This window comes from Triticum urartu, unplaced genomic scaffold, assembly GCF_056163025.1.
Source record: "Triticum urartu cultivar PI428250 unplaced genomic scaffold, HENAU_Tu73 scaffold2, whole genome shotgun sequence".
Taxonomy (NCBI): Eukaryota; Viridiplantae; Streptophyta; class Magnoliopsida; order Poales; family Poaceae; genus Triticum; species Triticum urartu.
The window spans coordinates 13951058-13966057 of record NW_028260368.1 but is presented as its reverse complement, the minus strand read 5'-3'; the positions used below and the strand labels follow the sequence as shown (position 1 = coordinate 13966057).

Genomic DNA, 15000 nt, shown 5'->3' with positions numbered 1-15000 from the left:
GGATTTATGGTTTAAAGAAGAAAAAGAAGAAAACAGGGGTTCTGTTGAATTTCAAGTATTCAGTTTTCACCAATAAGATACGGAGACTTGCTTCACATTTGGAATTACACAATAAAGATTTTTCATCGGAAAGAGGTCTACGAAGACTTTTGGGAAAACGTCGACGTTTGCTGGCTTATTTGGCAAAGAAAAATAGAGTACTTATAAGAAATTAATCGGTCAGTTGAATATTCGGGAGCAGTAATTTAATCGTTCAAATTTTTTTTCTTGTTTATTATTTTTTTAGTAGTCTTATAGTAGTCTTAGATTTTTCATTTTTGATGAGCCTCGCTTTGAGGAATTCATGGAATAATCCATTTTCATGGAATAATGAATTAAGGAAGAAAAGGATAGGAGTCTACCGCTTACAAGAAAAGATCTCATGATAGTCAATATGGGCCCTCAACACCCATCAATGCATGGTGTTCTTCGACTGATCGTTACTCTCGATGGTGAGGATGTTATTGATTGTGAACCCATATTAGGGTATTTACACAGAGGAATGAAAAAAATCGCGGAAAACCGAACTATTATACAATATTACCTTATGTAACAAGGTGGGATTATTTAGCTACTATGTTTACAGAAGCAATAACAGTAAATGCACCAGAATTCTTGGAGAATATTCAAATACCACAAAGAGCCAGCTATATTAGGGTAATTATGTTAGAATTAAGCCGGATAGCTTCTCACTTGCTATGGCTGGACCTTTTATTGGCGGATCTCGGCGCACAGACTCCTTTTTTCTATATTTTTTAGAGAGAGAGAATTAATATATGATCTATTTGAAGCTGCTACAAGGTATGCGAATGATGCACAATTACTTTCGCATCGGAGGAGTAGCCGCCGATCTACCTTATGGATGGATCGATAAATGTTTAGATTTCTGTGGATTATTTTTTACGCGGAGTTGTTGAATATCAACAACTTATTACACAGAATCCAATTTTTTTAGAGCGAGGTTGGAAGGAGTAGGTTTTATTAGCGGAGAAGAAGCAGTAAATTGGGGCTTATCGGGACCGATGTACGAGCTTCTGGAATACAATGGGATCTTCGTAAAGTAGATCCTTATGAGTCTTACAACCAATTTGATTGGAAAGTCCAATGGCAAAAAGAAGGGGATTCGTTAGCTCGCTATTAGTACGAATTGGTGAAATGAGGAATCCATCAAAATAATTCAACAAGCTGTAGAAAAAATTCCTGGAGGACCTTATGAAAATTTAGAAGTCCGACGCTTTAAGAAAGAAAATAATTCTGAATGGAATGATTTTGAGTATAATTTCTTGGTAAAAAACCTTCGCCCAATTTTGAATTGTCAAGACAAGAGCTTTATGTAAGAGTAGAAGCCCCAAAGGTGAATTAGGGATTTATCTAGTAGGAGAATGATAGCCTTTTCCCTTCCCCTGGAGATGGAAAATCCGTCCACCGGTTTATTAATTTGCAAATTCTTCCTCAGCTAGTTAAAAAAATAGAAAATTGGCTGATATCATGACGATATTAGGTAGGTATAGAGATCATTATGGGGGAAGTTGATCGTTGAAATGATAATAGATAGGGTAGAGGTAGAAACTATCAATTCTGTTTCGAAAATTGGAATTATTTAAAAGAAGTCTATGGACTGATATCGATTCTACCCATTTTGACCCTCCTTTTGGAATAACAATAGAGGTACTCGTAATTGTGTGGTTAGAAAGAGAAATATCTGCGTCGATACAAACAACGTATTGGTCCTGAATATGCTGGCCCCCTGGGCCTGCTTCAAGCTATAGCAGATGGACTAAGCTACTTTTAAAGAAGATATTCTGCCATCCCGAGGAGATATTTCTTTATTTAGCATTGGATCCCTCTATAGCAGTCATATCAGTTTTATTAAGTTTTTTAGTTATCCCTTTGGGATATCATTTTGTTTTAGCCGATCTTAGTATTGGTGTTTTTTTTTCATGATTGCATTTGCAAGTATAGCTCCTATTGGTCTTCTTATGGCAGGATATAGCTCAAATAATAAATATTCTTTTTCAGGCGGTCTACGAGCTGCTGCTCAATCCATTAGTTATGAAATACCATTAACTTTTTGTGTGCTAGCAATATCTCTACGTGTGATTCGTTAAAATAGATCTTTTACCTATAAAATCCATTAACTATTTATATTCCTTTTCTTATTTAGTATTTGGGTTGGTAAGTTAAACTAGATAGCTATATGAGTGAAACAAAACAGCTTATAAATTTGTAGTAAAAAGAAAAAATCTCATTTCCTACGTACAAGAAAAAAGTGGAAGTAAACATAAGCAGTGTTAACTCTTTATCCCAAGGTTGATATTTTTTAATTAGTCATCATATCTTGAAGCGGCCAAGAATAAAGGATTCACGATATGGAATTCCATTACTAGAATACTCCTAGTTATTACTATAACTTAGATAATCCATAAGAAGAATCCACCAAAAGTTAGTGAAGGGTTAGGAACACTAAAGTACATAAAGGATTAGTAATGGAAAATCTAAAACATTAGAGATTTTTGCCCATAAAAGGGAATCATAATAAGTACTTGCAATTTGTAGAAATTATCAAGTAGTACTTTCTTCGGATTCCGGATCCAGAGTATGTTCCCATTCACTTGTTAAGGAAATGGCTATCAAGAACGGAATTAACCCTTTATCCCATTTTTTCTTTTTAAATACCCCCTCCCTGGGGAAAGAAGAATAGTAAAAAAGATATGGAGTGCACTAGAAAAAATTTCATTATTTCCTTCCTCTATCCATATTCATGCAGAATTGCTCATGAACTAATACCCCAACTCTTTCCATTTATTAATTGAATACCTATAACAAGTAACAAGTGTTTTATTCCAAGATTAAGTTATTACTGAACAAGAAAAATTTTCATTATATTATAAAGGATGAGATCAATTCGGAAGCGCTTTTTTCTTATTCTTAGCAGACGGAATTCCTTTTGGTCTAATTTAGGACTTTCAAATCTATTTTATTTATCTAATTCTATCTACGCCCCCGGGGCTAGGAACAAAACAGTCCTTTCCTTTTTCTGATCATAGAGAAGCCGTATGAAGCTAGGTTTCATGTACGTTTTGAAATTGCGTGGGAACTGTGATGTTATCACCGACTATGATTATCTAAACAGTTCAAGTACAGTTGATATAGTTGAAGCACAGTCAAAATACGGTTTTTTTGGATGGAATATTTGGCGTCAGCCTATAGGTTTTCTGGTTTTTTTAATTTCTTCTTTGGCAGAATGTGAAAGATTACCCTTTGATTTACCAGAAGCGGAGGAAGAATTAGTAGCAGGTTACCAAACTGAATATTCCGGTATCAAATATGGTTTATTTTATCTTGTTTCTTACCTAAATTTATTAGTTTCTTCTTTATTTGTAACAGTTCTCTACTTGGGCGGGTGGAATTATCTATTCCCTATATATCCTTTTTTGATTTTTTCCAAATGAATAAAGCAGTTGGAATTTTGGAAATGACAATGGGTATATTTATTACATTAACTAAAGCTTATTTATTTCTCTTCATTTCTATCACAATAAGATGGACTTTACCGAGGATGAGAATGATCAGTTATTAAATCTTGGATGGAAATTTCTTTTACCTATTTCCCTGGGCAATCTCTTATTAACAACCTCTTCTCAACTTGTTCACTATAAATAAGATAATACAATAATAGTAAGAATATTTTCAACACAAAAGCTCTCTCAAACAAGAGAAAGATACATATCTTTTTCATAGATATTTAGAATGAATATGTTCCTATGGTAACTGGGTTCATGAGTTATGGTCAACAACACAATACGTGCTACAAGGTACATAGGTCAAAGTTCATAACTACCTTATCCCACACAAATCGTTTACCTATAACGATTCACTACCCTTATGAAAAATCAATTACACCAGAGCGTTTCCGAGGGCGAATCCACTTTGAATTTGATAAATGTATTGCGTGTGAAGTATGTGTTCGCGTATGTCCGATAGATTTACCCGTTGTGGATTGGAGATTGAAAAGGATATTAAAAGAAAACAATTGCTTAATTATAGTATTGATTTCGGAGTTTGTATATTTTGTGGCAATTGTGTGTGAGTACTGTCCAACAAGCTGTTTATCAATGACTGAAGAATATGAAACTTTTCTACCTATGATCGTCATGAATTGAATTACAATCAAATTGCTTTAAGTCGGTTACCAATCTCCATAATGGGAGATTACACAATTCAAACAATTAGGAAGATTCGTCTGAAAGTTATAATAAACACAAAGTAAAATCTTCGAATTCAAGAACGATTACTGATTACTAAACTTTGATTTTGTCTTTCTGTTATAAAAATCTAATAATTCTTTATTAAACTTTAAAATTAACTATAAAGAAAAACGAAAACCTACTGCTTATTGGAAATTATTTCTTATTTTAAATCAGACTAGATTGTCGTGATATAATATAATTTTATAACTATAAGTTTATACACAAAAAAATACCCTAATCCTTTTTTCCTTCCTTGAATCCTTTAGTTTTAGTCAGTTCATGAAAAATTTTATACTATTAATTTCTTTTGTATCCATAATGGATTTACCTGGACCAATACATGAGATTCTTATGCTATTTGGGGGATTTGTTCTTCTACTAGGGGGTCTAGGAGTAGTATTACTTACAACCCCATTTATTCTGCCTTTTCGCTGGGATTAAGTTCTTGTTTGTATATCCTTATTCTATTTTTTATTAAATTCCTACTTTGTAGCTGTCGCACAACTTCTTATTTATGTGGGAGCCATAAATGTCTTGATCATATTCGCTGTAATGTTCGTAAATGGCTCAGAATGGTCTAAAGATAAGAATTATTGGACTATTGGAGATGGTTCACTTCACTCGTTTGTATAACTATTGTTTTTTCACTAATGACTACTATCCCAGATACGTCGTGGTATGGAATTCTTTGGACTACAAGATCAAACCAAATAGTAGAAACAGGGTCTCATAAATAATGTTCAACAAATTGGAATTCATTTAGCAACCGATTTTTATCTTCCGTTTGAACTCATTTCCATAATTCTTCTAGTTTCTTTAATAGGTGCAATTACTATGGCTCGGCAATAAGAAAACTTAGAAAAAGTACAAATTATAAGAAATTGCAAATCTAAAATAAATAACTAAAGAATCACAATTTTGATTTAGTAAAATCCATCTACTGCCAACAAATACCTCCTTTTTTTTTTTTTTTTTTTTCTTTTGTTGTGTAATTGTTCTATTGTAATTAATTGAATCGGTTCAATTCTTGCCCTCATATTGAAATGAATCGAGATTGATAAGGAGTTAGTTAATGATGTTTGAGCATGTACTTTTTTTGAGTGTCTATTTATTTTCGATTGGTATCTATGGATTGATCACAAGCCGAAACATGGTTAGAGCTCTAATATGTCTTGAACTTATACTGAATTCAATTAATCTAAATCTCGTACATTTTCTGATCTATTTGATAGTCGCCAATTAAAAGGAGATATTTCGCAATTTTTGTTATAGCCCTTGCAGCTGCTGAAGCCGCTATTGGACTATCCATCTGTCTTCCATCCATCGTAATAGGAAATCCACTCGTAATCAATCAATCTAATTTATTGAATAATTAGACTTTTGAATATTAGACATAGAATCCTCTAAACAAAGGCGCACATATTAAAATAAATAGAAATCAATACTATTTTTCTTAGTATTATTTGAGAATATCCATATTTTTTAGTAGATTATTGCATAGTATTCTTTTTCACTTAAATGAATTTTTGTATTTGTAATTCATTGATATTGCAATTTGAATTTGCAATAATTTATATTGAAAAGACGATAGCCCAATTTATTGGCTAATTCGAATTCGTCTGTACAATTCGTAAAATTCTTTCTTATTTCTTATTTATTGTTGAAATCCAAAATTAAAGTCTCTTGGCTCTCTTCACGCTTTCTCACAAACAGATTAAAAAATAGATTTTTTTTTTTGAAGTTTGGATAAACCATTGCTTCGTCTGTGTCTACAATACATATGACTCATTATAGTACTAATTTCATTTTACCAGATCGAAAAATTTTATGTTGAAAAGAAAAATTTATAGATCCATGTCACATTCCGTAAAAATTTACGATACATGTATAGGATGCACTCAAATGTGTACGAGCTTGTCCATCAGATGTATTAGAAATGATACCCTGGGATGGATGTAAAAGCCAAGCAAATTGCTTCCGCGCCGAGAACCGAAGATTGTGTGGGTTGTAAGAGATGTGAATCTGCCTGCCCGACAGATTTTTTTAAGTGTCCGCGTTTATTAGGGCCTGAAACAACACGTAGCATGCTCTATCTTATTGATACGTTACAAAAAACTTCACTCGAATCGTCTGATTCCTCTTTACCGAAGAAGCCTGTGCTCGAAATAATCGAGCACGGGCTTTTCTGGTCAAAACGTATCTTGTCTTTATCACTTTATCATGAGTTATTTTCCTTGGTTAACAATACTTGTTGTTTTGCCGATATTTGCAGGTTCATTAATTTTCTTTTTACCTCATAAGGGAAACAAAGTCGTTAGGTGGTATACTATATCTATTTGTTTATTAGAATCCTTCTAATGACTTATGCGTTCGTTATCATTCCAACTGGAGGATCCCTTAATCCAATTAAAAGGAGGATTATAAATGGATAGATGTCTTCGATTTCCACTGGAGATTGGGAATCGATGGACTTTCATTAGATCTATTTTATTGACAGGATTTATCACTACATTTAGCTACTTTAGCAGCTTGCCAATTACACGGATTCGCGATTATTCTATTTCCTGATGCTCGCAATGTATAGGTGGGTCAAATAGGATTATTTTCTTCGCGAGACCTTTTACTTTTTTTTATCATGTGGGAGTTAGAATTAATTCCTGTTTACTTACTTTTATCCATGTGGGGGGGGAAGAGGCGTCTATATTCAGCTACAAAGTTTATTTTGTATACTGCAGGCGGTTCCATTTTTTTCTTATCGGAGTTCTGGGTATGGGCTTATAGTGGTTCCAACGAACCAGGATTAGATTTGGAAAGATTAATTAATCAATCATACCCTGCCAGTACCCTTGGAAATACTTTTATATTTTGGCTTCCTTATTGCTTATGCTGTCAAATTGCCGATTATACCCCTACATACGTGGTTACCAGATACCCATGGGGAAGCACAATATAGTACATGTATGCTTTTAGCGGGAATATTATTAAAGATGGGAGCATATGGATTGATTCGGATCAACATGGAATTGTTACCTCATGCTCATTATCTATTTTCGCCCTGGTTAGTAATAATAGGAGCGATCCAAATAATCTATGCAGCTTCAACTTCTCTTGTCAAACGAAAATTTCAAAAAGAATAGCTTATTCCTGCTGTATCTCACATGGGTTTCATAATTATAGGGAATTGGTTCCATAACCAACATTGGACTCAATGGAGCTATTTTACAAATATTATCCCATGGATTTATTGTGCTTACACTTTTTTTCTTGGCAGGAACCGCTTCTGATAGAATGCGTCTTGTTTATCTCGAACGAACTGGGGGGAATATCTATCCCAATGCCTAAAATTTTTACCATGTTTAGTAGCTTTCAATGGCTTCTCTTGCCTTACCAGGAATGAGTGGTTTTGTCGCAGAATTAGTAGTATTTTTTTGGACTAAATTACTAGTCCAAATTTCTGTTAATGCCAAAAACACTAATTACTTTTGTAATGGCAATTGGAATGATATTAACTCCTATTTATTTATTATCTATGTTTACGCCAGATGTTCTATGGATACAAGCTATTTAATGTTCCAACGCAAATTTTGTGGATTCTGGACCACGAGAACTCTTTATTTTAATCTGTATCTTTTTACCAGTAATAGGAATTGGTATTTATCCAGATTTTGTTCTCTCCCTATCCGTTGACAGGGTAGAGCTCTCTTACAATTATTATCCTAAATAGGTTTGCTTTTTTTTACTCGTCTGCTCTATTAATGCAGAAATAAGTAAAAAAGTATATAATGCAGAAATAAGTAAAAAAGTATAATTAGATCTATCTCGAATTTTTGAGAACCCTTTGATAAGGCGTTCAAGGGGTTCTCAAATAAAACATAAAAGTAAAAACCTTCATTTCATGAAGGTTTTATTTTATGTAATCATTTAGGTGTTAATGTAAACGAACCATAACTATGTAAGCCTATTCCTAATAGATTTATACCAAAATAACAAATCCAAATTATAAGAAATCCTATCAAAGCTATAAGTGCAGAATTCGTACCCTTCCAATTTGGATTTGTTCTACTATGTAAATAAATTGCGAATATGGTCCAAGTAATAAATGCCCAAGTTTCCTTAGGATCCCAATTCCAATAGGATCCCCAGGCCTCATTAGCCCATACTGCTCCACAAAGAATACCTACGGTTAAAAGGGTAAATCCTAGGCTAATGACACGATAACTCCAAGAATCCAAACGCTCCGTTAATTGATATTTGTAATAATTTGGAAATGAAGGGACAGAGGTTCTTTTTAAAGCACTTCTTTTTGCATAAAAATATTTAATATCACTAAAGAAAAATGTTTTATTTAAAACATTTTTTTTCTTTTTAGAAAAGAAATGGAAATTATTTCGAAATCTAATGATTAGAATAGCGGCAGATAATAAGGATCCGCACAAAAGAGTTGCATAGCTTAATAACATCATACTGACATGCATCATTAACCACTGAGATTGTAGAGCAGGTACTAGTATCGTGGATTGATGCATTTCAGTTAAAAGACCCGATGTGGCAAAGCCTTGCGTTAAAATAGTACTTGGCGTAGTTATTGTGCTTAAATCATTTTTAGAGTTCTGTATTTTAGGAATGGTATGAAGAATATACAGGGCCCATGAAAGGAAGATCAATGACTCATATAAATTACTTAATGGAAAATGTCCCGAGGAAGCCCAACGAGAAACTAAGAATCCTGTTATAGAGAAAAAAGTAACTATCATTCCTTTTTCTGACGAATCGCGTAATCCTCCAAGTTCACGAACTAATAAGGTTATAAAATGAATCGTAATCACAATTGAAATCGTTGAGAAAGAGATATGAGTTAGTATATGTTCTAAAGTTGCAAATAGCATAAGGGGAAGGTCCCATTACAAAATTGTAAATTTCGAATTGATTTCTAATCTATTGTATTCTTTTTCAAGAATGCCGCCACTCGGATTCGAACCGAGATGCTTGAGCACTGCTTCCTAAGAGCAGCGTGTCTACCAATTTCACCATGGCGGCTAACTTCAAATAATAGGTAACTTAAAAGAATAATAGCTATTATCTTGGGAATCGTCGATATTGGGAAAGTCCATAAAATTTAGGAACATTAGAGTTTTCATTAAAATAGACTTCGTTTGGTAGTATCGTTTCCATTTTTTTTTTTTACAATAAACTCTTGCTTTGCCCAATAGAAACACAAACACTGCTTGAAAGAGTTGGAACTTCTTTTTTCTAACTTGCAATTATAGAACTAATTTTTTCTAATTAATTTCCCCTTTACATTTTGAAAATTCTTTCAATACAATGAAAAAAATCCAAAAGGGTTTCTATTTAATGATGAAATTAAAATAAAATGGATAAATAGAAAAGGCTTTTTGGATTTTTTAAAAATTTCTAGAATGAAAGTCTTTATGCTCTTATTAATAAGATTTACTAACCTTATGATTTTGGAGAAGATAGGTGGAAGTTGTAAGTCCTATTGTAAGAATACTCCACTTTTCATAATTTTCCTAATAGAATATGAGGATTCTATTAGGAAAATTATGAAAAGTTCATTGATAGGAAAAGAATACTTAGCACACAGTATACCAAACAAAACTTTTTTTTTCTTGTATATATAAGATAAGAGGGGTTTTTTGTTCTAAGAATATTGTACCGAGTAATTCGACACATAAAAGTACATTCAAAGAAGAATCCAAATTATTAAATAATTGGAATTCTTTTTTGATAAGTCAATTCATATTATTCCAAAATCTTATTATTTGTTTGTTGCCCAGAAAAACCCTTTGGTTTTGGATGCTCATTACCGCTCGAAAATGATCTTGATTTTACTAAAGAATAAGATTGTACTATGGAAAAATAAGTCTTTTTCTTCCAAATATTTTTACGAATACGCTTTTTTGACATTGAAGTACGTTTTTTTGGAACTGCCATTCAAAAAGGAAATTACTTTTTTCTAGTTGTATGTGAAAGACATCTATTGCTGCAAATCAATCCTTCTTTCTTCTTTTTATTAGTATTTATACTTAGATACTGAAAGATACTTAAATTTTGAATTATTTTTTACTTCATTTTGTCTAATGCGGATAAGACAACAAGAATTTTTTAACATTTTTTCTTTATATATTTTATACTTTTTTTTTAATAATATAGAATATATAGAAGGGTTTCTCATTTAAATCTATTTATATCTATTTATATATCAAGTATACTCCATATATAGATATATGGTATGGAAGCCTATCCCCCATATAAGATAAGACGGGGGGATAAAAAGAAGGGAAAATGAAAATAGTTAATTAAGTTCAGAATGGTATTCCATAAAGGAAAGGAATTCCAATCAAAACAAAAAATACTGAGTCTCTTAAACAAGACATTCTAAAACTTAGGTAATTTATAGTCATTAGAATTTTAGTTCTATATGAAGTAAGGACTATTCGATAATTTCTTATAAACATAGGTTTTCATTGGAATTCACTCAATCAGTTAATTATGGAACAAGAGAGCTGTTTCATCTTTGTTTTAAAGAAATATAAAAATGAATTATGAATAGAAAGTAAAATGATTCCACTTTTTTTTTTTTATTTTTATAAATATCTTTATTTAGTTAATAAAATAACTTCGTTACCTAGTTATTTTATTAACTTTTTTAATTTAACCAACTAAACCCATTCTTAATTTTTAATTATTTCAATGAGATAAATTTTGGAAAAATTAAGAATTTCAGTATTTTTTCTTATTCTTTTTATTTATTCTTTCAGAAAGAGATAAGAATTGGTTTGGTGAATCGGAAACAATTTTATAGAAAAATTGAAGTAAAAATTGAAGTATATCAATATGCATGGGTAATCCCTCTTCTCCCACTTCCAGTTATTATGTCAATGGATTTGGCCTTATTCTTATTCCGACAGCAACAAAAAATCTTCGTCGCATATGGGCTTTTCCTAGTGTTTACTCTTAAGTATAGCTATGGTATTCTCAGTTCAACTGTCTATTCAACAAATAAATGGAAGTTCGATCTATCAATATCTATGGTCTTGAGCCGTCAATAATGATTTTTCGTTAGAATTTGGGATACTTGATTGACCCACTTACTTCTATTATGTAATACTAATTACTACTGTAGGAATCCTGGTTCTTATTTATAGTGATGGTTATATGTCTCACGATGAAGGATATTTGAGATTTTTTGTTTATATAAGTTTTTTCATACTTCCATGTTGGGATTGGTTACTAGCTCCAATTTGATACAAATTTATTATTTTTTGGGAACTCGTGGGAATGTGTTCTTATTTATTGATAGGCTTTTGGTTTACACGACCAATCGCAGCGAGTGCTTGTCAAAAAAGCTTTTGTAACTAATCGTGTAGGGGATTTTGGTCTATTATAGGAATTTTAGGTTTTTTTTGGATAACAGGTAGTTTAGAGTTTAGGGATTTGTTCAAAATAGCTAATAACTGGATTCCTAATAATGGAATTAACTCTTTACTTACTACTTTGTGTGCTTTTTTATATTCCTTGGTGCAGTTGCGAAATCCGCACAATTCCCTCTTCACGTATGGTTACCCGATGCTATGGAAGGGCCCACTCCTATTTCGGCTCTTATACACGCAGCAACTATGGTTGCTGCGGGAATTTTCTTCTAGCCTCGACTTCTTCCTCTTTCATATCTTTACTTTGATAATGAGTTTTATTTCTTTAGTAGGTACAATAACACTATTCTTAGGAGCTACTTAGCTCTTGCTCAGAGAGATATTAAAAGAAGCTTAGCCTATTCTACAATGTCTCAATTGGGTTATATGGATGTTAGCTCTAGGTATAGGTTCTTATCAAGCTGCTTTATTCCATTGATCACTCATGCTTATTCAAAAGCTTTATTGTTCTTGGGATCCGGATCCGTATTCATTCAATGGAACCTCTTGTTGGATATTCACCAGATAAAAGTCAAAATATGGTTCTTATGGGGCGGTTTAAGAAATACATTCCAATCACAAGAACTACTTTTTTATGGGTACACTTCTCTTTGTGGTATTCCACCTCTTGCTTGCTTCTGGTCAAAGATGAAATCCTTAGTAATAGTGGTTGTATTCGCCCTTTTTTGGAATAATAGCCTCCTTTACTGCAGGATTAACTGCCTTTTTATGTTTCGGATTATTTACTTACATTTGATGGGTATTTGCGTGTTCATTTTCAAATTACAGTAGCACTAAGAGAGTTCCTTGTATTCATATCATATGGGAAAAAGGATACCCAAAGGAGTGAATAGGGATTTCGTTTTATCAACACGAAGAGTGGAGTTTCTTTTTTTTCACAAATATACCAAAAATTCAAGGTAATACAAGAAATAGGATAGGATCCTTTACTACGTCTTTTGGGGCTAAAAAAACTTTTGCCTATCCGCATGAAACGGGAAATACTATGTTATTTCCTCTTCTTATATTACTACTTTTCACTTTGTTCATTGGATTCATAGGAATCTCTTTTGATAATGGAGGGATTGGTAATGGAATAGCAGAGTTAACCATATTATCAAAGTGGTTACTCCCTCAATAAACTTTACCAGGAAAGTTCTAATTCTTTTGTAAATTCATATGAATTTATTACTAATGCAATTTCTTCTGTAAGTCTAGCTATCTTGGTTTATTCATAGCATATATCTTCTATGGATCCGCTTATTCTTTTTTTCAGATTTGGATTTAATAAACTCTTTTTACAAAGGAAATCCTAAAAAAGAATTTTTAGATCAAGTAAAAAAAAATATATACAGTTGGTCATATAATCGTGGTTATATAGATATTTTCTATACTAGGGTCTTTACCCTCGGTATAAGAGGGTTAACCGAACTCACGGAGTTTTTTGATAAGGGTGTTATTGATGGAATTACCAATGGAGTGGGTCTTGCTAGTTTTTGTATAGGAGAGGAAATTAAATATGTAGGGGGAGGTCGAATCTCGTCTTATTTATTCTTTTTTTTATGTTATGTATCTGTGTTTTTATTCTTTTTCGTTCTTAAGTTAAGGAATTTACAACAAGTCTCTTGCAAAAAATAACTATCCTATCCCTTTCTACAATCTCTCTATATCCTTGTTACATAAGGTAAGTATTGTATAATAGTTCGGTTTTCCGCGATTTTTTCCATTCCTCTGTGTAAATACCCTAATATGGGTTCACAATCAATAACATCCTCACCATCGAGAGTAACGATCAGTCGAAGAACACCATGCATTGATGGGTGTTGAGGGCCCATATTGACTATCATGAGATCTTTTCTTGTAAGCGGTAGACTCATATCCTTTCTTCCTTAATTCATTATTCCATGAAAATGGATTATTCCATGAATTCCTCAAAGCGAGGCTCATCAAAATGAAAAATCTAAGACTACTATAGAGACTACTAAAAAAATAATAAAACAAGAAAAAAATTTGAACGATTAAATTACTGCTCCCGAATATTCAACTGACCGATTAATTTCTTATAACGTACTCTATTTTTCTTTGCCAAATAAGCCAGCAAACGTCGACGTTTTCCCAAAAGTCTTCGTAGACCTCTTTCCGATGAAAAATCTTTTTTGTGTAATTCCAAATGTGAAGCAAGTCTCCGTATCTTATTGGTGAAACTGAATACTTGAAATTCAACAGAACCCCTGTTTTCTTCTTTTTCTTCTTTAACCATAAATCCAAAAATTTTTCTACCTCCTTTCTTTTTCATGTATTTTTCTGATCAGGAAAAATACAAAATTATGTCAGTTATTTTGAAGTTATTCTAATCTCGTACACACACAAATTTGCAATTATTCATCTACTACTGGAATTTGGATTTATTTTATCGATGCAAATTGGATTTGGATAGAAGGGTACATTCTTTCTAATATTTTAGATAGAAGAAATGTTTCTTCTATCTAAAATATTAGAAAGAATTTTGCTGATTTATTTATTGCTATATGCAATTTATGGAATTGATACACCATTTAATTGATATCATTTAGCAAAATGAAACACAGCATATGCATCCATCTTTTGGCTCGAGAATTTCACGGGATAGAGATATGGTATAAGAAATAGACTATTAAGTAACTCTAAATGAATTGTGGATACATCTGTATCCTTAACATACTGAAACGATTGTCATTATTCGTATCAAACCAATAGCGATTCATACAAGCTAAATCTTCTAATCAATGGTGGGCCAATAATGAATTTTTTTGCATATGTATTAAGACGCTTGGCCTGATTTCGAAATTGTCCAGAGTTTTATATGTTGTTTTCATTGCAAAATGATGGGTCTCCTTCCATAACTTTCCAATTACGAGTACGAGAATTGAAAGACATGAAAATTCTCAATTCTCTACGGCGTCTAGTAGATAGAAACAAGAAAATCAGAAGAATCTTTCTCTCTATTCACTATCATTCCGCGTCTTCGACTTCTATTAGTTTCTTTTCTTCTTTAATGCAATAGCTATAGTTTGATATAAGAATCCATTTCTCAAAGTAAGGAAACCATTCTCTTATAGGAAATGGTTCGAAAATCGCTATTCCACCTTTTAGGTATCGTGAAAAGTGATACCTGTGAAGATCGTGCATTTCAGTCAAATTCAGATCCGTTTTTCGAGTCCATGATATAATATAACCAAATTGGATAGATCTTCCACCTGTTTAGCTAAGAAAGAATAGATACAGAGGTGGATAATAGATCG

At 32.4% G+C, this 15000-nt stretch overlaps 1 non-coding gene across 1 annotated transcript; it reads right to left on the bottom strand.

Moving 5' to 3' along the window:
- Positions 1–9246: 9246 nt before the first annotated feature.
- TRNAL-UAG (transfer RNA leucine (anticodon UAG)) lies at positions 9247–9326 on the bottom strand. Its single transcript has one exon. It is a non-coding gene; the product is annotated as a tRNA-Leu (tRNA).
- Between the last annotated feature and the right edge of the window lie 5674 nt (positions 9327–15000).